A 23,523-nucleotide genomic window follows, 5' to 3' on the forward strand; every position below is an offset into this window, starting at 1 on the left:
AAAAGACCATTCACTTGTTAACGAGGCTTTGTTGTTTTTTCACCCCTACTAATAGCCCCTGCATCTCCACTCTGCCTATTGCCCCCCCTCGAAATTTGTATTAGCCCCCCGCCCCCCCACCCCGAAATGTACTCTAATTGCGCTTTTAGATCAGGTTTAGTTTGAGGTTTCAGAAGGGCTGGCTGTTCTTTTCATCCTTCTGGGGAGGATTTAACTCCGCACCATTCTTGAGTTGCATTAGTAAGTGTGCCTGATTGGTTTTGCTCATAACAAAGCCACTCAGTCATAAAAACGTCTCTCATAATTTCACTGACATGAAAATGTCACACATGTCAATCTGAAACCTTGTCAGAAATGGGTTAGTTCACTACGCTTCCAGTAAAAACAATTGAGCTGACTTAAAGCCTCGTTAGAGCTAACGTTTACAATGGGGCTCGCTCTGTCACTACCAGGATTTATGTCCTACACCCTCCTTACTGGGTTGGGGGTGCGTGCATTATGTAGTTTATTTCACTTGGGCCCGGGTTCTGGCGCTGGCAAAAGAAGATATAAATCATTATTGGTAGCCTAGTCAGCCCCTGCCTTATCAGCGCTTGTGACTGCCCAATCGGTGATAAGATAATTGCCATCTCCTGCAGACAGTGCTTGTACTACAAAGGTAAAGTTTTCAGATGAATGTATAATGTTGACCAATAACAACCAGGCGCATGCATGCATTGTCAATTTAAATAAATGTGGAAAAATACTAGCTGTAGCGTCGTCTTTTGCTTGTCGCAAAAATAAATGTGGATAAATACAGATAAAATGGCCAAAAAATAAATATGGATAAATACAGACGGAAATAGCAAAAAAATAAATACCATAACACCGGGAACCCTAATTATAATGCACTTAATAGTATATGGTATGGCATTATCCTGAAACAGCTTAGGGATTTGTTCCCGACGGCTGCAGACAGGCTCAGCTCATGATAGAGCTCCATCTCACATTAAACCACGCACTCTGCCTCCAGAATTGATAAGGCCTTCCATAGGAGTGGCTCACAGGTTTATATGTGTCCAGATATAGGTTTAGATATAGGTATACTATATCTAAGCAAGAGGTGATTACACCACCTTGCCCCAGCTGAGTGATCAGCCAGTTGTGTCAATTTAAGAACCAGCCAGGGGTGACAAAAGATATGCTGCAGCCCCTGGTAGGCCTTGGTGGCACCTATGCCCTGAGCACCTATAGTGCATGGTACAGGGGCTGACAAGGAGTCCATTTCCAATTGTGGTATGTACCTATAGCACATGCATCAATAATTTAGAGAGAGAACAGCAGGCTGGGGGTCTGATTAGCAGGCCCACAGCCTAAGTAGTCGAAAACCAGTGAAGCAAAAAGCAAAAATTTGGGGTGACCATAGGATAGCAGACCCTACTCTCCTATAATGTGTGTGTTACTGACTGAATGACTGTCTCACTAGTGTCTTTATCAGTAACTACATATGTTTTAATGTAGTATATGTGAATATTGATGTATATAAGTGAGTATATGTGAGAGTAAGGGATTGTAAGAGTTCCTGTTTAAATAAGTATGTGTTTCTATAAGTGATTGTTTAAGAGAGTAATTATGTGTAAGGTTCCTTAGAAGTAAGGTGGGAGTGTGTGTATAGCTGTATATGCAAATAAATGGATGTTCAATAGTTTATTTGCATGTGTGAGTATGTGTGAGAGTATCTTTTGGATGACTGTCGGTGTGTAACAGGATGTATAGGTATATCACTACATATGATGAGTGAGTATACGTATGAGTGATTATATAGAACGGTTGGTGAATGAGTGGATGTGTATATAGATGGTGGAATTATTGAATTGGTTGTTGTAACTGGTATGGGTATCTCCATTTTAAAAAAAAATTTAGTTTCTATTTTTGAATATGTGTTTTAAGGGTTACATTACAGTGAAAGGAGGTCTGTATCTGCGCCATCTTGCCTCTCCCCCTGATGCCACACTTTTGTCGTGCGCGCCCGCCATTTTGTTAGATGCCCCGATCAGAACGAACCCTTTTGCATGCCGCTGGCCCCTGACATAGCCTTTCGCCTTCACTAAGCCTGCACGCTGACCACCCCCTGCTTGCACCTGCCTTGAGTCATAAACCCCTCTTCGGCGCTGCTCTGCCCCAGGCCCTCATCCTGTTCCCAGCGCGACACCTCCCTGCTTCCCTTTCATGATCTCCGGCCCTTAGATGCAAACCCCCTTTTTCCCCGTGTGCCCGTTTTGTCTTCCCCGTTCCCAGGCCGACACCCAGCTCTGCCGATACCATCCCTTGCCCCTCCCCGTACAATAGAAAGCTTCCCCCATCAAAGGATCCCCGGGTTGATCAAAGCCCCCACTCCATGAGATCCGATCAAACCCCCACATTCCGTGAATCGGCGGAATATCCAGCTGCGTGATACTCATCACCTGTTGTGACTAGGGTGGGGACTTCGACTGTAAATGTGTGTGGGAACGGGCTCAAAGGGAGTTCCGGGAATGTCTTTTTCATACATCAAAGCTTTAACATGAATGTGTAATGTACAATAAAGTCATAAACTTGTGTATAAGAGGCCAGGCCTCAGGGATGCAGTTAGAGCACCTCAGAACGATACCCTCTGTCCGTTTCGTTGTGTTCTCCTCCGGAGAGAATAAAAACCTTGTTTCCTGCCTTCCAGTCTCCAGCGCCTGCCTCTTCAATAGTTTAACTTCTTTGTGGGTTCAAGAGGCGACACCGCCGGGCAATACTTAAGGATCTTATATTCTGGTTGGTAGTGCCCCCCAATTAGTTTCAACAATTGGCGTCCCAAGCGTGGGGCCCATCAGCGACTCGTGGATCCAGTGGGAGAGGTCCCGACGACAGAGTGAACGACTGCAACGATCGGGAGAGCTCTTGCCCAATAGACCCTCGTCTGGCAGCCGATCATCCGAACTTCACTAGTTCCGAACAGACCTCTCTCGAGTGATCTACGGTCCTGACTGGGGACCATCAGGAGTGCCGTGAGAAATACGAGAAAAAGAGGACGATCGGGCGCTGGATTCGGAAGACGAGAAACTGTCCACATGGTCCGGGTAAGGTCGTGTAATCACGACAAGTTGCGAAATAATTGCTTGATTGCTTGATTGTTTAAAAATACTAGTATTGCTCTTTATTTATTTGGAGATTCACTGTCTACAAACGGAGAAACAACGGGCTCTCTCTTTGCAAGCAGTGGAGGATAGGTAGGGCAACAGCCGTGCTTATTTTTTCTCCCCCACTCAATAATCACTTGAAACTGAACTGTTGTTCGCAAACTATTGTTTCCTGGAGATTCCCTGTCTGCAAACAGGGAAGAGACCACCCTTTTTGCAGATAGTGAAAAGGGTAGGTAACGCAGATCTTTGCGGACCTACTCATTCTCCCCATTGTTATTTATTGGTCTTTTGTTATTTTGATCCATGAGGTATTCACTGCCTGCAAACAACGTAGAATAGAAATATTCTGTCCAGTCTTTGCACCTAGTGATAAGATAGGCAGTGCTGACTTTTTAGTCCCTCGTTACGAGCCGTCATGCCTGTCTTCTCCCCACTGATTAATAGCCTGTTTAGCCCGGACCGTGTATTAGAGGTGGACCATATAGCTCCACTAGAAGGCACCCCTAATAAGGACATGTTCATAAACTATGGATTAGTCACCATAGCCTATAATAAATTGTGGCACAGGTATACCGAAGATAGTCAAGACAAACAGTGGCCACTGGCAGGATCCTTTGACCTTGATAAAATAGAAACGTTAGAAATAGCCCTTCGAAATAATAAGACAACGCCAATTATGCTCGACAGTCTCGGTATGTGGCGCAGAGAGGCTATGCAACGACAGAGAAAAGACGAGGACAAACCAAGTAGAGAAATATACCGACAGGACAACCCCAGGACATCGCTACCCACAACTTATCCCCCGACACTATGCAAAAGACGACCAGACTTAGGGCCAGCCCAATGCGCTTTTTGTAGGTATGTCGGACACTGGAAAGCCCAATGCCCGACTCTACTGAGTGTGAGTAAAGGCAAAGGGCCGACAGGAACGACAGACCGGCAGTACAAGAAAAAGCGCGAGACAAAGAAGAACCCGACTTACATAGACAGACCAGACAGAACCACCACGTTTGATTATGCCCGATGGCACAGATTTCGCCAGGACAATTTCAGCGGCATGCTCAAGTTCTCCTAGGTCGGGCAACGTCAAGACGGGAACCCAGCCTCGTTTCAAATTCACAGACGGAAAGAGATAATTATGACCAATAACTGTTTTATATTCGTCTTGGGTCTTTGTATGTCGTACTTGTACTGTCCCCCGTCTGAGTTTGTGTGTATGTAATGTACAAATCTGCGTCATCCCTCTACACGTGTTTCCGTGTTACTCAACCTCTGTTAGCAGAAACTTAGCATAAAAGCAACCTGAAAAGAAAGAAATGGTAAAACAAAATCCGTAGACCATTAATGAACTTGAACTTTTAATTTAACACAACAAACAAGGAATAATAACGGTAAACTGTAGAAAATGAAAGTCAAACAGAACATTCGCCCCCCCCATTCTGGAACCTTCCAAAGTAGGGCAGGGTTACGGCTACGCCCAACCAACGGCAACCCATATAAGGCGGGCCCGGCCGCCAACTCTTGGTCAGGAGATCTTAACGTATGGGGGAGCCGGAGGAGAGGCAGGAGCCAGCAGCCTGGGCAGTTGTAGGTAGTTCCGCCACATGTCTCCTCGGCCAGCCGCAACGGGCCTGGATAGACTTAAGCAGTCCCGCCACATGTCCAGAGAAGAACGAGGCACCTCTTCCTTTTCTCTTCCGTCACAGCCGCAGCAGCCCTGGACGGCGGGATGTCCTGCACGTACCTCCACAACAATTTGTCCAAGTTGGGCTGGGAGGGAGAGGCGACGCGGACGAGCCTCTCCCACCTCCACCGATAGGAGGTTTCCCAGCCCCCGGCCCGACGCCGAACACCCCCAGTCAGGCGATGGTGCCAATACTTCCACAGCACCGAACACACCATGGTGGCACCCCAGTACTTGCGCAGCACCGAACGTGCAATGGTGGCCATACTCCCACAGCACCGAGCACAGGTCTTGGGGAACACCGGATGTGGAGAAACCTTCATGCGGGGCGATGAAAAGGAGCGGCCTGGAGTGCACCGGGAGAAGGAGACGATGCGAACCAGTCTCCCTCGCCCCCCAGGTGGGGGCATCACAGCTGCGCCCCAGCCGAACGTCCCGCTTTCACAAAACAGAGACCTCTTCCTTTCACTCCGAAGGATCTCTCCCACTCTTGCAAACTCGACGAGAGTGGCCCCTGTAGGGCCTCAAAATGGCGTCTGGGTCCGCTGGAAGGCGGGCCCCGGCCACTAGAGTAACTTTGACCAGCAACATAACTCGAACATTTGCCCCCTGGAGCACGAGCCCCCATCTCCGACAGCATCTCCACAGCCTTGAAGATCCTACAAAGGTCCCCGGCGGAACCTTCGGCCTTTGCAGGCTTCCGGTAAGGGACGGCTGCCTTGATCGCCAACGAAACAAACATGACATTGCCACTCCTTCTGTTAGCATGAATTCTAGAACTGCCGAAAAGGACTCTGGTCCAAACTGCCAGTAATGGGAAACATTTCCCCCTGATGCTGCTTCCGGACTGAGCCGGCCCCGCCCAAAATGGCGCTGGTATCAATCGGAACTTACGAACACCTCGTGGTGTTCCTTCGCACTGATATAAACTTGATGTTCTGAGATTTTATATGATCCTTTGTACACTTGGCTAGAAAAGACAAGGAGAACTCACTCGACGAACAGTATGAAAGGATCCCCGTTACAAATGTTGATTACAAATGTACAAATGTATTATATTTTTTTATAACTGATGTAAACCTCATTTACGACGTACACGTACGGTATGCATATAGGAAATCTGATTACAACCATTATGATTATGCTTCTAAATTATGAAAATAAATGCCCCCGAACCCCCAGCCAATTAATAGACGTTTTAGTTTCTTACAAATGAATGAGTCAAACTTTCCGATGTTTTTATTGCCGCAAACGACCCCCCCCACTGTACGCACTTTAGCCATTGCCACGACCGGCCAAATACGACCGCACCCTCATAATCCACATGCTGAAATGATTTTGCAAAATAAAGTTTTTGAAACTATGGACGGGTATTGCATGCTTTATTTTAAAAATGTGGGATCGGTGGGAAAGTTCTTTTCTGTGCACCCTACTCTGCTCTCTCTTTAAGGTTAAAAGAAGATGGTTGCCCAGCCCTGGAGGACGGATCGGATCGACAACACGACACTCCGCCTTCAAAGTACGCGACTGACCCATGAACTCTCGCGTAGGGGAAGACCTTGACTTCCAAGGATGGGTAAAACGAACGGTGTAAATGAAGGAATGTAAAGGGAGGGTGAAATGAAATAATGTAAATGTTATAAAGTACAACGTTCCAAAGTACCAGGGAACGGAGCTGACCCAAGAACCGAAGAACCTTAGAACGCCACAGCGTTGAAAGAGGTTTAAGGATCCCGATAGTGAGATACATCCTTTGACTAGATACCTCGCACTAAGCACCTCTGGTTTCCTTTTTTACGTTTCCCCGCCCACGACCTATATGGACACACTACCCCCCCCCGACTCCAGAAACCATATCCCCGGGGACCCTGCCCCGAGGAGGAAAGACGAGTAAGAGGTAAGTAAAGGACTTATGAATCCATGTATTTGAATGTGCGCGAACGCTGTCTCCCCCACCCCCTTTTTTCCTCCCTCTGCAGGTTACATCAGAAATTACAGCCGAGGTGTGGCGAAGATCCGAAGCCTTGCCATGTCTAATACACGAAGCGGACTAGCGCCGCAAGGTGGTGTCTAAGCACGCCTGCAAACTACTCACGTATCGAACAAACCCGAAAAATTAGCACAACCTGATAAAAAGTGATCACCCTTAAACCAGACTGGACGAATGAACCCATGTCACGTATGATGCGAAACTATGAGGGAATGTGTGTGTGTGACTGAGGCGTCGACCCAACTGGTCGAAGGACCGAGAATGCGAGAAGTGCGACAACATGGTACCTCCTTTCTTCTTTCCTTTTTCTCAAAGCACGTCCCCTCTACCCTGTCTAATGCTCAAACTGCATGATTACAAGATCCTAACGCAGACCCGTGAATGCCCTTTACTGCGTAATGCACTAAATAGCCTTTCTTGAATACACTGCCACCCTCTCTGTTGCACGTGTACTATTTAGCCTGCCGTTACGCTCTCTCTCTCTCTCTCTCTCTCTCTCTCTCTCTCTCTCTCTCTCTCTCTCTCTCCCTCTATTTTTTTTACTCCCACTCTTCCGAGTGATTAGCCCCGAAATTGGCAGACTGCCACCCCTAGCACACCACCTAATTGGCTTCAAATACCGTCAGTATTTGCACAAAAACTTGTCTTTAATACAATCACCCTGAGACCGCGTCATTACCTCTCCTTTTCCGCTAGAAGCCAATGAACCGAGGTTGGGCCGTAAGGGAAAGGACAGGTAAGGCGACAGAGGTTCCCTAATCTGGCCCGAAATAAGGGAACTACAGGTCAACGGCTCCTATGGTATAAAACAAGGACCTCAGAATACGCGACCCTCCCCTCCCCGAAATGTCACAATACCCAAAACCGGAAAAATGATCACCCCTGTTACCTCCCCTGTATCAGCCGCCCAAAAACTGGAATTATGAAACTACCCCTCATTTCCGGTTGTGAGAGATGGGTCGATTTATGCCCTTACCACAAGTTTCCTATGTCCCTGGTTGTTTCCCATAAAACCCCTGTCCTTCCTAATCAAGTAATCGGGCTGTAAAAGGTTACGTAGGATCCAGAATGATGTTTTACAAGGTTAACAGACTAGTCCAAGGTAAAGAAATCATCAAAATGAACCCCGTAGTAGTTGAAAAGCAGGATGCATCAATAGAAAGGAAATGTTTAGCCATGTTCGTCTCCCGGCAAAATACCTGCGTAGTAAATAATTGTAAAGGAAAGTCATAGTAAATCCAACAAGCCCGTCTCCGGTCATTCATATGCCAGTTGTGAACACCAATATAACGGGCATTTTCATTCTTTGCCTGGAGCTGGGAGAGAAATAGACTTTTTGATTATCTTCATCTGCAAATTCTCTAAAGACTGTCTTTTCAAACTTGTTTAAGGGTACTGCTGTTGGAGGAGAGAAGGACCGGATGTGGGAGCACGAGGCCTGACTGCAGACTAAGGAACACCTGCGACATTAGCCAAGGCGAGACCACGACAGAAAAAAGCTGCAGGACGAGGCACTGTTTTCGACAACATGAGAAGAAAGGGTCGACCTGATGCCCCTGCTCGATGTCCAGTGTCTGTCGACAAGTCCCCGCTCTCTGAATTCGGTCACACGCTCGCCTATTGGAAGTCTCTCGTTCCCCTAGTTTGTTCCTAATTTGGCCTTGCTCCATCCCCCTTTTCCTCTGACCTACCCTATGGACTGTTTTGAACGCTCTTCTTCCATCTGAACTTTCTGACAATCACCTCAAAGGACACAGGGCGAAAGGGACCTTTCCGACCAGGAACGCGAGGAAAGGGTCGTGCCCTGCAACGCAGAACTTAGAACCGAGCTGGACTCGTAGCTCCACCGCCGGTGCTCAACAGCGCCAACGAAAGGCAGCAAAGAACATTTGACATCCCCAATCGCCGTTTCTGCTAGACCTCATTTCTCTCCCAGCCGCCCTTGTATTGATCATGCTCCAATCCGAACCTGATATATATGTAATCACCTGCCAGTATGAAAGGTACTTGCTGCTCACGCTACAGAATCGTTTTTGTATTGCATTTCTATGACTTTCCTGCTAGACAAATTGATCAAAGTTTATCAAATAGGCCCACCTCCTAAAAACTAGAAATGTTAAAATGTATTGTTTACGACTCTTTTCATCTAGGGTTCCTACCGTTTTCTTTCTCATGCCCACCACAATAGAACCGAGTAGAAAATGAACCAGCAAGATGTCTTGAATATGTTAAAGGGAGGACTGTTGAAAATTAGTACGTTTCGGTGAACATTATCTGCGCCATCTTGCCTCTCCCCCTGATGCCACACTTTTGTCGTGCGCGCCCGCCATTTTGTTAGATGCCCCGATCAGAACGAACCCTTTTGCATGCCGCTGGCCCCTGACATAGCCTTTCGCCTTCACTAAGCCTGCACGCTGACCACCCCCTGCTTGCACCTGCCTTGAGTCATAAACCCCTCTTCGGCGCTGCTCTGCCCCAGGCCCTCATCCTGTTCCCAGCGCGACACCTCCCTGCTTCCCTTTCATGATCTCCGGCCCTTAGATGCAAACCCCCTTTTTCCCCGTGTGCCCGTTTTGTCTTCCCCGTTCCCAGGCCGACACCCAGCTCTGCCGATACCATCCCTTGCCCCTCCCCGTACAATAGAAAGCTTCCCCCATCAAAGGATCCCCGGGTTGATCAAAGCCCCCACTCCATGAGATCCGATCAAACCCCCACATTCCGTGAATCGGCGGAATATCCAGCTGCGTGATACTCATCACCTGTTGTGACTAGGGTGGGGACTTCGACTGTAAATGTGTGTGGGAACGGGCTCAAAGGGAGTTCCGGGAATGTCTTTTTCATACATCAAAGCTTTAACATGAATGTGTAATGTACAATAAAGTCATAAACTTGTGTATAAGAGGCCAGGCCTCAGGGATGCAGTTAGAGCACCTCAGAACGATACCCTCTGTCCGTTTCGTTGTGTTCTCCTCCGGAGAGAATAAAAACCTTGTTTCCTGCCTTCCAGTCTCCAGCGCCTGCCTCTTCAATAGTTTAACTTCTTTGTGGGTTCAAGAGGCGACACCGCCGGGCAATACTTAAGGATCTTATATTCTGGTTGGTAGTGCCCCCCAATTAGTTTCAACACAGGGAGCTAGTGGGAAGGAAGGACTATATGGGTGAGAGCAGGCGCGCAACACCCATAGGGCTCATATGTCTTCAGCCCCGCCCCCCCTGTCGTGTGTGTCTGTCCTGGTTGAGACAGCTTCCCGGGTACACACACAGACAGGTCTTGAGCTTATCGCAGCTGCACCCGAGTGAATGGTCTTTAAAAGACCATTCACTTGTTAACGAGGCTTTGTTGTTTTTTCACCCCTACTAATAGCCCCTGCATCTCCACTCTGCCTATTGCCCCCCCTCGAAATTTGTATTAGCCCCCCCGCCCCCCCACCCCGAAATGTACTCTAATTGCGCTTTTAGATCAGGTTTAGTTTGAGGTTTCAGAAGGGCTGGCTGTTCTTTTCATCCTTCTGGGGAGGATTTAACTCCGCACCATTCTTGAGTTGCATTAGTAAGTGTGCCTGATTGGTTTTGCTCGTAACAAAGCCACTCAGTCATAAAAACGTCTCTCATAATTTCACTGACATGAAAATGTCACACATGTCAATCTGAAACCTTGTCAGAAATGGGTTAGTTCACTACGCTTCCAGTAAAAACAATTGAGCTGACTTAAAGCCTCGTTAGAGCTAACGTTTACAATGGGGCTCGCTCTGTCACTACCAGGATTTATGTCCTACACCCTCCTTACTGGGTTGGGGGTGTGTGCATTATGTAGTTTATTTCACTTGGGCCCGGGTTCTGGCGCTGGCAAAAGAAGAAATAAATCATTATTGGTAGCCTAGTCAGCCCCTGCCTTATCAGCGCTTGTGACTGCCCAATCGGTGATAAGATAATTGCCATCTCCTGCAGACAGTGCTTGTACTACAAAGGTAAAGTTTTCAGATGAATGTATAATGTTGACCAATAACAACCAGGCGCATGCATGCATTGTCAATTTAAATAAATGTGGAAAAATACTAGCTGTAGCGTCGTCTTTTGCTTGTCGCAAAAATAAATGTGGATAAATACAGATAAAATGGCCAAAAAATAAATATGGATAAATACAGACGGAAATAGCAAAAAAATAAATACCATAACACCGGGAACCCTAATTATAATGCACTTAATAGTATATGGTATGGCATTATCCTGAAACAGCTTAGGGATTTGTTCCCGACGGCTGCAGACAGGCTCAGCTCATGATAGAGCTCCATCTCACATTAAACCACGCACTCTGCCTCCAGAATTGATAAGGCCTTCCATAGGAGTGGCTCACAGGTTTATATGTGTCCAGATATAGGTTTAGATATAGGTATACTATATCTAAGCAAGAGGTGATTACACCACCTTGCCCCAGCTGAGTGATCAGCCAGTTGTGTCAATTTAAGAACCAGCCAGGGGTGACAAAAGATATGCTGCAGCCCCTGGTAGGCCTTGGTGGCACCTATGCCCTGAGCACCTATAGTGCATGGTACAGGGGCTGACAAGGAGTCCATTTCCAATTGTGGTATGTACCTATAGCACATGTATCAATAATTTAGAGAGAGAACAGCAGGCTGGGGGTCTGATTAGCAGGCCCACAGCCTAAGTAGTCGAAAACCAGTGAAGCAAAAAGCAAAAATTTGGGGTGACCATAGGATAGCAGACCCTACTCTCCTATAATGTGTGTGTTACTGACTGAATGACTGTCTCACTAGTGTCTTTATCAGTAACTACATATGTTTTAATGTAGTATATGTGAATATTGATGTATATAAGTGAGTATATGTGAGAGTAAGGGATTGTAAGAGTTCCTGTTTAAATAAGTATGTGTTTCTATAAGTGATTGTTTAAGAGAGTAATTATGTGTAAGGTTCCTTAGAAGTAAGGTGGGAGTGTGTGTATAGCTGTATATGCAAATAAATGGATGTTCAATAGTTTATTTGCATGTGTGAGTATGTGTGAGAGTATCTTTTGGATGACTGTCGGTGTGTAACAGGATGTATAGGTATATCACTACATATGATGAGTGAGTATACGTATGAGTGATTATATAGAACGGTTGGTGAATGAGTGGATGTGTATATAGATGGTGGAATTATTGAATTGGTTGTTGTAACTGGTATGGGTATCTCCATTTTAAAAAAAATTTTAGTTTCTATTTTTGAATATGTGTTTTAAGGGTTACATTACAGTGAAAGGAGGTCTGTCACTGTATCACAAGGATGGTGTCATCAGTGATGTCATGAGTGATGTCACTGACCATGTCATGAGTGATGTAATATGTGACGTCATCAGCAGTGCATTGCACGCGCAAGTTATAGTGAGTCCAACTAACTATAACGTGGGAATTTCAATGATTTTATTTCCAGCTAACTATAACTGGTGTGAAACATATGGTTTTTTCAGTGAATTTAATAGGTTTTTTAAATGCTAATTCCTAACTATAACTGGTGTGAAACCTATGTTTTTTTCAGTGAATTTCATAGGTTTTTTAATAGCAAATCTCTATAGGTACGAAATGTTATATTTTTTATAACAAAGTTTATATTGTATAATTATGTAATATTTTTTTTGTAATTTTTTTTTTTTTGGCCCCGGAGCGCTCCCGGGTCGCGCACCGGTGCGCGTCCCGTTAGCGCTATTCCCGCGAACAAAAACAACATTGTGACGTATCGCGTAGCCGCGTGATGCGTCATATGACGTACAGCGTAAGCGCACCCGAAAGCACGTGAGCGCATACGATCGCGAAACGTCCTGACGCGCTTACCCAACGCGCCCCGGGGCACGCCCCGGGGCGCGTAGCGTAAGAGCGTCGGGTCATGTGACCTGAAAATAACACTTTTCATTGGTTCACAACACTTTTGGTTTCCAAATGATGAAAGCCCTGGTCATGTGACTTGAAAATAACACTTTTCATTGGTTCACAACACTTTTGGTTTCCAAATGATGAAAGCCCTGGTCATGTGACTTGAAAATAACACTTTTCATTGGTTAAGAACACTTTTGTTTTCCAAATGATGAAAGCCCCCACCTTTTTTCCTCATTTTCACTTTGTTATTTGAGTGAGGAAGACCTGCTTTTTCCTTACAGAGATGGCTACAGTCATATCAGCAGCTGGAGCATCTGCCCCACCACCACCACCACCACCATCAAAAAGACCACCAGAAGATCACATTGGTGGTCAAGAAGAAGAGGAGGAGGATGATGAAGAGGAGGAACAGAGAATGCATTTCCTGCCTGAAGATAATCAACCCTACAAATCAAAAGAGCACTTCGTATGGCAGTTCTACAAAATCCCAAGGGGTTTCAAAAAAGTCAACGCTGCGAAGGTGACTTGTCTGATTTGTGGTGCTGAGCTGTCCAGGGGGAACCCTAACAAAAAGTATTCCTTCGGGAATCATACCATGATTCGGCACATGATCCGTTGGCACCCAATCAACTATTCTGCTGCAGAGGTAAGGGACCTCTGCAGTAAGCTGCCCCCATCAACATCAAGACCCTCAACATCGAAAGAACCAACTCCATCGGGTTCAGAGGCAATAGAGACGATGCCTATCATTCAACCAAATTTAACGATTTTAAAATTGTGTGCAAATATTGTGGAAAGACACTTTGCTATGGTGAGCAAAGTATAAAACTTGTCATCTGTGCTGGGGATAACCATAAGTGCCCGAAAAACCCCAAATTGTTTCTGGTTTTTTTTTTGCTCCAGTTGAGCCATTTACAATTCCCTGTTTTTTGTTTCTCCCCATAAAAAATACAAACAAAATATAAAACTGTTCAGAAAACCCAAAAAAAGTAAAAAATGTTCAAAAAAACAATTAAAAAAATATAAAACAACAAAAAGTATAAAAAAACAGTTCTTTTTAGAACTACCTTTAATTTATAAAAATAAACCTATATTTTTAAAGAATCCGTCAATCTTTTTTCTGCAGGGTACACGTACCGGTACGTGCACCAGGGCGCGCACCGGGGCGCGCTCCCAAAAAAAAAAAAAAAAAAAAGAAAGAAAGAGTGAGCATGAGGGAAGAACACAGAGAGAGTAATGTTAATAGAAAAATAGCTAGAGGGAGCAACACAGAGAGATTGTTTATTACATAGTAAAAAACAGAGAAGGTGTAATAGGGTGTAAGTGAGAAAAGGAAAATGAATAAGGGAGCGAAAGAAGGGAAGAGAGAAAAAGAAGACTAAAGTAGAGGTACTGGTAGAATGTGAGTGGGTGTTGAAAGTAAAAGGAAGGACAGTAAAGAATGGGGAATAAGGGGTAGTGACGGAACCGGAATAAATGAACAACGGTGAGGGAGGGTGAGAAAAGAGCAGTGAGTGTAAATAAAGAGGGGTGAAAGAGGGTGGATAAAAGTGAATAAGGTTAAGACATGGGGAGTGACAGAGTGAAAAGAGAGAGAGAGTAAAGGAAGGAGTGACTGAAAGAGTCTGAGTGAAATAGGAAAGAAAGGTAAGTAAGGCAGTGTGGGTGACATATAGGGAGTCAGTGGGTGTAGGTGGGGGTGTGGGTGTGTAAGGTGTGTGTGTGGGTGTGGGTGTGTGGGGTGTTTGGGTGTGGGTGGAGGAGTGGGTGTGTGAGATATGTGTGGGGGGTGTGGGTGTGGGGGGTATGTGTGTGGAGTGTGTGTGTGTGTGGGATGTGTGGGTGTGTGTGGGTGTGTGTGTGTGTGAGGAGTGTGTGTGGCTGTGTAAGGTGTGTGTGGTGTGTGTGTGGGGTGTATGTCAGAGGTGTGTGTGTGTGTTAGGGGGAGGCGTGTGTGTAGGAGTGAAGTAAATGATTAAGGGAAAGAGAATGAGTGAGGGAGCAAAGGAAGGGAACAGACGGTAAGGGAAGTAAAGAATGGGGACTGAAAGAAGTTGAATGTAGGAGGGGAAATAGGGAAAGGGGAGTAAACATGGAGAATATGAATAAGTGAGGGAAGCAGAGTAAAGAAACAGGAGTGAGGTAGGTTGAGAAAATAGTAGTGAGGTTAAAGCAAAGGGTGATGACAAACTACATTTTTTTAGTCACACTTACCATATAATAAATTTAACTTTAATTACATTTTTTTACTACATTTTGTATCTGTGAAAGAGAGAAGAAGAAAAATAAGTTATAATTAGTAAAATATGTATTTTAAAATAAAAGATACAAATGAAGAGGTTAAAAATCATAACAGTGTATTTAGAAATAAAGTAAGAGTGAAGGACACAGAAAGGGAAATAAAGTAAGGTAGAAGGACAAAAAGAGGGAAAAAGAAATAGAAGGAGAGTAAATTACGAAGAGTAAGGCATATAGATTCACTGACAGAGAGGAAGAGAAGAAGAGAGAAATGAACTGAAGGTAAGAAAGATACTAAAAGAATGTGAGTTAGCAAAACTAAATCAGGAAACAGGAGTAAGTAAAAAGATAATGACTAAGAGGGAAAGGAGTCTGATTGAGGATGCATTTAGAAGAATGAGGAATGGAAGATAACTGAGAGTAAGTGAAGGAGAGTCATAGAGTGAAGGGATGAACGGAGAGAGGATAATATAGAAGGATTGAGGGAAAAGGAGTGAGGAAGTTAGTAGACAGAGAGACTAAGGGAAAGACTGAGTGAAGTGGAGTACAATGAGTGAGGAAAGAAAAATGAGTGAGGGAGCAAAAGAAGGAAAGAGAGGAGAAGAGAACTAAAGCAGTGGTACTGAGAGAAAGTGATTCGGTGATGAAAGTAAAGAGAAGGACACTGAAAGATAGGAAATGAGGGGTAGTAATGGAACCGGACTAAAAGAAATGGGTTGAAGAACGATGAGAGAGGTGCAGTGAAGTTGTTGTAAGAGAAATGATAGAAGGTAGATAAACACAAGTGAACATAACACAAGGAGATTGAAAAAGGTTCAAATATTTTTATGTAATCATGCACACACTATTTATTCCTTCTCAAAAATGTAAAAGCCATTGATTTGCCCCAAAATCGTTTTTTGAATAACATTTTAGAAACAGAGCGCAGGTCCTATGTACAAGCATTCCATTTCAGTACTGAAAACTCACTATTTTACAAAATACATTTCCTCTCTATTGCAAACATTCCTACCAAGCATTACCAAAAAAAATGACACAAACCAAGAGCAAAGAAGCTCAGTCTGCATCCTAATCTAAACTCTCTATCTATAATGAATGAATCATAACTCACCTTTACAAATGCTTTGGGAGATTGAGAACAGTGTCAGATACACACACCAATATTTCTTTAGCAGAGCAAAAGGTATGTACTCCAGGCATTGCAACCATGAATGGCACAGAAAACCTCTAATTCTACACACATATCCCTCATGTTAACCAATTAAAACTCTTCCCTCTCTATTTTCAAATCAACATCCTTCCCCCTCTCAACCCTTTCTACCTGTTACTATAGCAACTCCCTCCTCACTGAGCTCTCAGGGTTAAAAGTTTATTCTACAATGTTGCAAATGAACTCAGTGTCAGAAGTGTACCTGAATTCTTGGCTTTTTCCGTGGAAGCTGATGACTGAAGGGAGGAGCCCAGCTGAGTATTTCCTAATTCCCTCACCTCCCTGGACCCAGATTTCTCCAAGGCCAGGAATGGAAGGGAAAGGGGAAGTGGATAGACAAGAGAGACTGCCACACAGGTGCCTAAGGATTCTTCTCTAGAATGGCCCAACCGCACCTAAAACATGAAGAACATCATTAATACAGTTCCCACAAGGATTGACTTCCTAACTACTAGTCTTTTCCCACTAGCTTCTCTCTTTACCTTGCTCAAGTGTGGAATTTGCTGCTCTCTAATTCTTCATTGGATATAACATGCTTCCTATCGTATTTAAAGCATACAGTTCAGTATCCAGAAGTTGCAGTTGGTAGAATGATGATATGGAGGTAGACAGCAGTATTAATTATATGCATACAATGAATACCCCATTTACGATGCTCAACAAGAGAGATTACTGGACACTGCAGGAAGCCATGTAGAATAATGAATAAATGTTCCAGAAGATACAGTCTCTCAGAGGACAGATAATTTACAGGAATGCCCCCGAAAGAGACTAACTTGGCAGAGTACACATAGGCTGCTTGCAAGGTTAGCTTCACATATTAGTTCAACAGGAAAAAATAACAAGGAGCAATCCTACTGAATAGCCGGTGAAGACTGAGCCGCTGCCAGGAACCGCTAGCACAAGGACTCTTCAGGAAACACAGATGCAGGAGAATTCATGACGAGTCTGCTTAGAACCAAGCTTAACTGAACGAGCGAGGCAGAGGAACCGCCTCCAGGAACTGAAGAAAAAACGAGGATTACACACGGACCTAAAACCAACTCGAAAGTCTTGTCGAGTGTGCAACAAGAGGCTCCTAAACTACTCAAGAGCCAAACACAGGTAACTGTGCCCAAATCACGAAGTTTAAGTTCAAAATAGGAAGCGCTGAGGAAAAGCGACCTTCCGTTCCAATACGACAGTTGAAGTGCGCAGAGCAGAGAGCTCTCGCGCACGAAATGGCGGACAGTCAGCGGAACACTAGAACGCTGACCGAAGAACTAGGGCGGCACAACCAGGAACAACCTACCCACTATCAGCCCACTGTTGAGCCACTCTCTGCCGCCAACTCCAAATGGACAGGAATGGAGTGGTACCCTTAACGTGAGCAGAATGAATCTTGTGAGGGCCAAGTTGGGATCTGACACTCAGCAAGGATGTTTGACCTCTCAATACACCAGCTTATCAGGTGCAATCTTTCTTTTAATGACTTTTTCTTAACCATTCAAATTACTTCTTTCAAAGAACAGAACCATGCACCCTAACTTTCAGTTTTCAACTATCTGAATCCACCAATCATTGCTAGTGATTCAAGAGCACTGAAACTCCAAATTTTTTTTTGCAAACTCCTACTGTTCCAACTGCCATTTCATTCCTACACTTCATCTGACTGCACCAGAACCTCCTCTCACCATGTACTCTGTCTGGATTATTGGACATAGCTACATTGACTGGGCTCAAAGGTATGCAGCTATCAGAAATTTTCACAACCTTGATTTACCAAATGTGCACATAAAATGGATTGGCCAAAGAGGATTGAGATGTCATCAATTGATACCATTGGTGAAAACCTTTTACCATCTGCCACACCCTGACCTCATAATTTTGCACTGTGGTGGAAATGACCTAGGCACTTTGACTGGGGTAGGTCTGGAGATGGTTTTAAAGGACACCTTTGGGCAATTGATGACACTTTCTCCACAAACTGCCTTGGTGTATTCCAATATATGCCAAAGACAGAAATGGAAGTGGTCCAACCAATTTTGTCCACAATTTGAGAAAGCACGGAAACATGTGAATAAATCTGTTTCTGCTTACATGAGAGACTATGGAATGGTTTCAATATACAACAATAACTTGCGTTACAACATGCAAGATATCTACAGAGGAGATGGTGTGCACTTCTCAGATGAGGGGAATAGAATATTCCTCCTGAATATAAGACTGTGCATTGGAACCTACTTGTAGGTACCTAAATCAGCCACAGAACCCAAAAGCTCTTTTCAGAGCTACCCTACCTCTGATCACTCAAAATGATTACTTTTCTCTAACTTTTTTCACTATTTTTCACCAAAGTACGCTCCCCGGTACGCTCCCCGGTGCGCGTACCGGGCGCTCCCCCCGCGAAAAATTAAAATGTTTTTTTTTTTGGCCTATATGGGCCTCCTAAGCCCCCCTCAGAAAACCTAGGGGGTCAGGGGGTGTCTACCGTACCCCCTTTTACCCATTCCCAATGTTGTTTGTCCTCCATCTTGTGTCTCAATTCTTCCGAAACACAAGATGGAAGACTCCCGTTGCGCTTACCGGTACGCGTACCGGGGCGCTCACCGGTAATCGCTCCCCAAAAAATTAAAAAGTTAATTTACATAAAATCCTCTGTAGAGATGTTCACCAAATATAGAATAGGCCATACTACATACCAGTCCCTACCATTTTCCCAAATTGGCCTGTAGCCCTGTCTAAATATCCTGAGGCAAATTACATGACAAAAACATATCTGAAGTGTTAGAATTTACAACCAATTAAAATGTTACTTTCATTTTCTACTTTTATTTCCTGACATTTGATTGGTTATGTACATGAATATAAATGAAAAATGAGAGGGAGACACGACCATTTTGACTACAACAACCTGAGGTACATCTTGAAAGGATTTTCACATTTTTTCTTCTTCATCTCTCTCAAAAGTAAGTTGTTAATTTGTAAGGAGCACTTTAAATTAATTAGTAAAAACGTTTTCTGATAGTTATTTATTGTCCCTCTGTTATAGTTATAGCTTGAGATACGCTTCTCTATTATATTTATGGATTAAGTTAGGCTTCTCTAGTATAATTATGATTTTACTTAGGCTTCATCACATGCACTTTTTAATAGTTCTACTTCCTGCCTGATACCATACACTGCCCAAAGATAACTTCACTGTTAAAAACTCAGAAGTACCTGTCTGAACTTAAACCTAACAGTGCCCTATCTCTACTGATATATTTATTTTTTATGAAATTTACAGCAAAAAAATGGAAGGAGAACAAAAGAAATGTAATATTTCATTCGAAATTGATCTCGAGAACAACCCAGAGGAAGAGATTGATGATTTAGACTTTTTGGATCAGTCTCTTGATCAAGAGTTTCTTAAATATGTGGAAGAAATGGAATCATGGAATACAAATGAGGACATTCCTGACGATATAATGTTGGAAGTGTTATTAAATTTTGAAAAATCAGAGCAATACATTTTTATTTAATAATTAAAAATTGTTCCAGACATTATTCTTTTTTATATGTAATTCATGAAATAGTACCAAAATGAATATAATATAATGTGAGACTTATAGTATACTGTGCAACTTTTTTATGTTACATAGTAATTTTGCTCATAGTTACTTCCTTTCTCCCACTATATTATCTCTAATGTGTATTTCACATCTCTTTTTCATCTCCTGCCTTCATGTTGTTTCTACTTTCCTGACAAACTATGGTATGGATTCCATATACCACAATAACTTCTGTAACAACATTCAAATTATCTACAGAGGAGACAGTCTACATTGAATTTAAAACTCTGCATTGGTACCTACATGCTGGTACTTATATCACCCACACAACACAAAAACTCTATGCAGAGCTACCCTACCTCTAAGCACTTTAAATTATTATTTTACTGTTTCACTGGGTTTGCCTCTTGGTAAGCTCCCCGGTAAGCTCCCCGGTGCGCGTACCGGACGCACCCCCTGCGAAAATCGAAAAGAAATAAAAAAAATGTGTTGTCCCGCGGGACCCTTTTATGGCCCCCACATCAAACCTAGGGGTTCAGGGGGGGTCTACCCTGCCCCCTTTTGGTCATTTCCCCCTTTGTTTTTGCCACCTCTTGTGTCTCGATCCTACCGAGACACAAGATGGCGGCCGCTCCGGACTGTTTGGAATGTTTACAGACACCCGAGAGCCAATCAGCTTTCCGCGCGCCAACTCGCGTTGCGCGCTGGTACGCTCCCCGGTGCGCGTACCGGGGCGCGCTTATAGATATATATTTTTTTTTAACCTAAATTACTCAAAATCCTCTGGAGCGCATATCTTGAGACATAGCAAAGGCACATCAGGCTACCAGTCCCTACAATTTTGCCAAGTTTGGTGAAAATCCATTCAGCCGTTCGAGCTAAAAGTGAGTCCAACCGCCCTATGGAAATTAACATGGGGACAACACGTTTTGGGACCCCCCTTTTATCTCGGCCCCCGTTCGACGAATCCCCCCCAAACTTTCAGGAAAGGAGCGGAGCACAGCGAGGCAAATTTGAGGGAAATTACAGGCAGATCCCTCAATTTGCGCCACAGTTATTCCCAATAGAATGTTGCGGATTTCCTATGGAAAACAATCCTAACTATAACTACCTACTGGCGACCGCCAGTAGGTAATATATATATATATACTAGTATATACTATATACAGTGGATGATACTTTATATTATCATCCACTGTTAGTGTAATAAATGAATTGACAGAAAACAAAGGGAGTGCAGTCCCGACTGATGTCCATAAGGACGAGAGGCCCCTGTGTTCCTGGTACTGATTTTGCCACCTCTGAGGACAGGGGTCGCAAAGGCAGTGCCAGGGGTTGCAAAGAGCCAGCCAGGGGTTGCAGCTGCGACCTCTGGTAACCCCTAAATGACGTCTATGCTTCCAGCACTGTGTGGCAGTGCTCAGTGTGCCCTGACTTTGCTCAGCAGCACCAGCCAAGTCATTCTGGTGTTTGTAAAGCGCTGAAAGAAACAAGGAAAATAGGCCTTCGGCCCCGCAGATGAATCATGGTAAAGCAAGGCACCCGATGTCAGATTCATGCTCCTCTGCTCTGAAAAGAAGTCCAAACACTGTATAACAGCAAGGTGTCTATTAGAATTAAGTGATCCAGGCAGGCAGCCGTTTACTCTTCATCATCCCCAGGCGCCACTGGCTCTGTCATATCAAATGCACCTCATGCTGTGTTTGAGGACATGAGCCGCATACTCTGCATTTCCCTGCATTCCCCTTATGAAAGTACGCTTAAACTACAAAATGTTCTGTTTTCTTTTTCAGGGGCAGACGGGCATTCCTCCAGTGGGTGGGCTATTGGAGGCCAGTTTTGTACGCCCAGGGTCGCTCATGGTGCCTCTGTCACGTTCCCCTGCTCCTCTAGGTGAATCTCAGCAAGCTTGCAAGATTTTAAGAGAGGGAAAGCAAGGGAGATGGGAGACAGAGGGAAAGCGATCAGAGAGAAACAGGACAGGAAGAGAGCGAGCGAGAGAATGGACGCAAGGAGAGACTGAATGAAGGGACAATGGGAGCGGGGCAGGTTTGAGCATTTTCAGCAGGCTGCTTTGGTTTCCGAGTCCGAACCTGTTCTCTTCTGTGACTAATTGCTCAAGATTGCATGCATCTCTAAGCATTAGGCCTGCTCAAAACAATATTTGTCCAAATATTCTGTGCACTACCTGTGAGCCTTAATCAACTCTGTAGGAAAATGCCTCTTTTTGCATGATGACCTCAATTTTGTTTTTGGACTGATGCTACTGGCATTTTAGACTCTGTACACTGGGACTTCGCTTACAAGTCACAGTGAATGAATGAATGAATTACGCACTTGTATAGCGCATGGCTACCCGAGGGCATCCCAGCGCTTCCAACTCATTCAGACTCCGAGATTCAAACAAACAGAAAGGTCTTTAACAATTTTCTGAATCTTAAATGATTTGCTTCCATTCTAATTGCTTCGGGAAGAGAATTCCAGAGATTTGTGGCTTGTAGGGAAAAACGTCTCCCTCCGGTACGCACTCTCCTTGTCTTGGGGACCGCTAACAGATTTTTGTTGGTGGATCTCAGGGTCCGCTTGGGAGCATATGGGCAGAGCATGGATTGGATAAGTACAGGTCCAGTTTTATTAACTGCCTTATGTACCATAGTCAGAGCTTTAAATTCCACTCTCTGTTTCACTGGTAACCAGTGAAGTTGGCGCAGACCAGGCTTAGCGGATGACCTGCGAGGGACATTCAGCAACATTCGTGCTGCACAGTTTTGTACTGTCTGTAAAGTTTTGATTGTCCCTAATGGGGCACCGAGATATAATGCGTTAGCATAATCCAATCGTGTCAGGATCAACGCTTGCACCAAGATCTTCCTAGCTTCGAAAGGGAGAAGCCTAACAATTTTTCTCAGTAGCCTGATATAAGCAAGGCAGGTACCTGCAACCCTCCGGGCCTGTACCGCAAAGTTAAGAGCAGGGTCTAGCCAGACCCCCAGGCTTTTAATTTTTTCTTTTGGTAGAGGAGGCTGGCCAAGTCTAGAAGGCCACCAACTTTCCACAGTGGTGGGTGGGTTGTATCCCAGCATCATCACCTCCGTTTTTGCGCCATTTAACTTTAGGAAGGATTTATCCATCCAGTCATAGATCTTATCAAGACAGGTGTTAAGATTTGCATACGGGGCGGCTTGGGTGGTCAGGGAGATGATGAGCTGGGTATCGTCTGCGTATGTCACCAGTTGAACCCCCCAGGGCAGCACCACCTCAGCCAATGGCCTCATGTATATATTAAATAAGGTAGGGCTGAGGGAGGAGCCCTGGGGAACACCACACTGTAGACCCATTTGGGGGGAGGATACATTATCCTCGATCACAGCAAACGATCTATCGGGCAGGAAGGAGCACAGCCAATTGAGCGCCTGGCCCGTGACACCTACTTCTCTTAACCTCTGAATCAGAATAGAATGATTCACGGTGTCAAAGGCCGCGCTCAGATCTAAAAGTAGTATAGCAGCACAACTTCCACTGTCCATGATCTTCCTTGTTTCCTCCACCACTGTAACCAAGGCTATTTCTGTACCCAAATTGCTTCTAAAGCCAGTCTGTGTAGGGTGCAGAGAGTTACTGTTCTCCAAAAAGGAGGAGAGCACGGAGTTTACATGCTTCTCAGCAAGCTTACTGACAGTTGGTAAAAGGGATATTGGGCGGTAGTTTGCCCAATCATCCGGATTAAGGTTAGGTTTTTTTAGCAAGGCCTTCACTCTTGCCTGTTTCCAGGAAGGGGGCACTACGCCTGCTATAAGGGAAGAGTTAATCACCTCCTTGATCACTGGGGTCACAGTATCAGACACCAGAT

Source organism: Lissotriton helveticus, chromosome 2_1 (assembly GCF_964261635.1).
Source record: "Lissotriton helveticus chromosome 2_1, aLisHel1.1, whole genome shotgun sequence".
Classification (NCBI taxonomy): domain Eukaryota; kingdom Metazoa; phylum Chordata; class Amphibia; order Caudata; family Salamandridae; genus Lissotriton; species Lissotriton helveticus.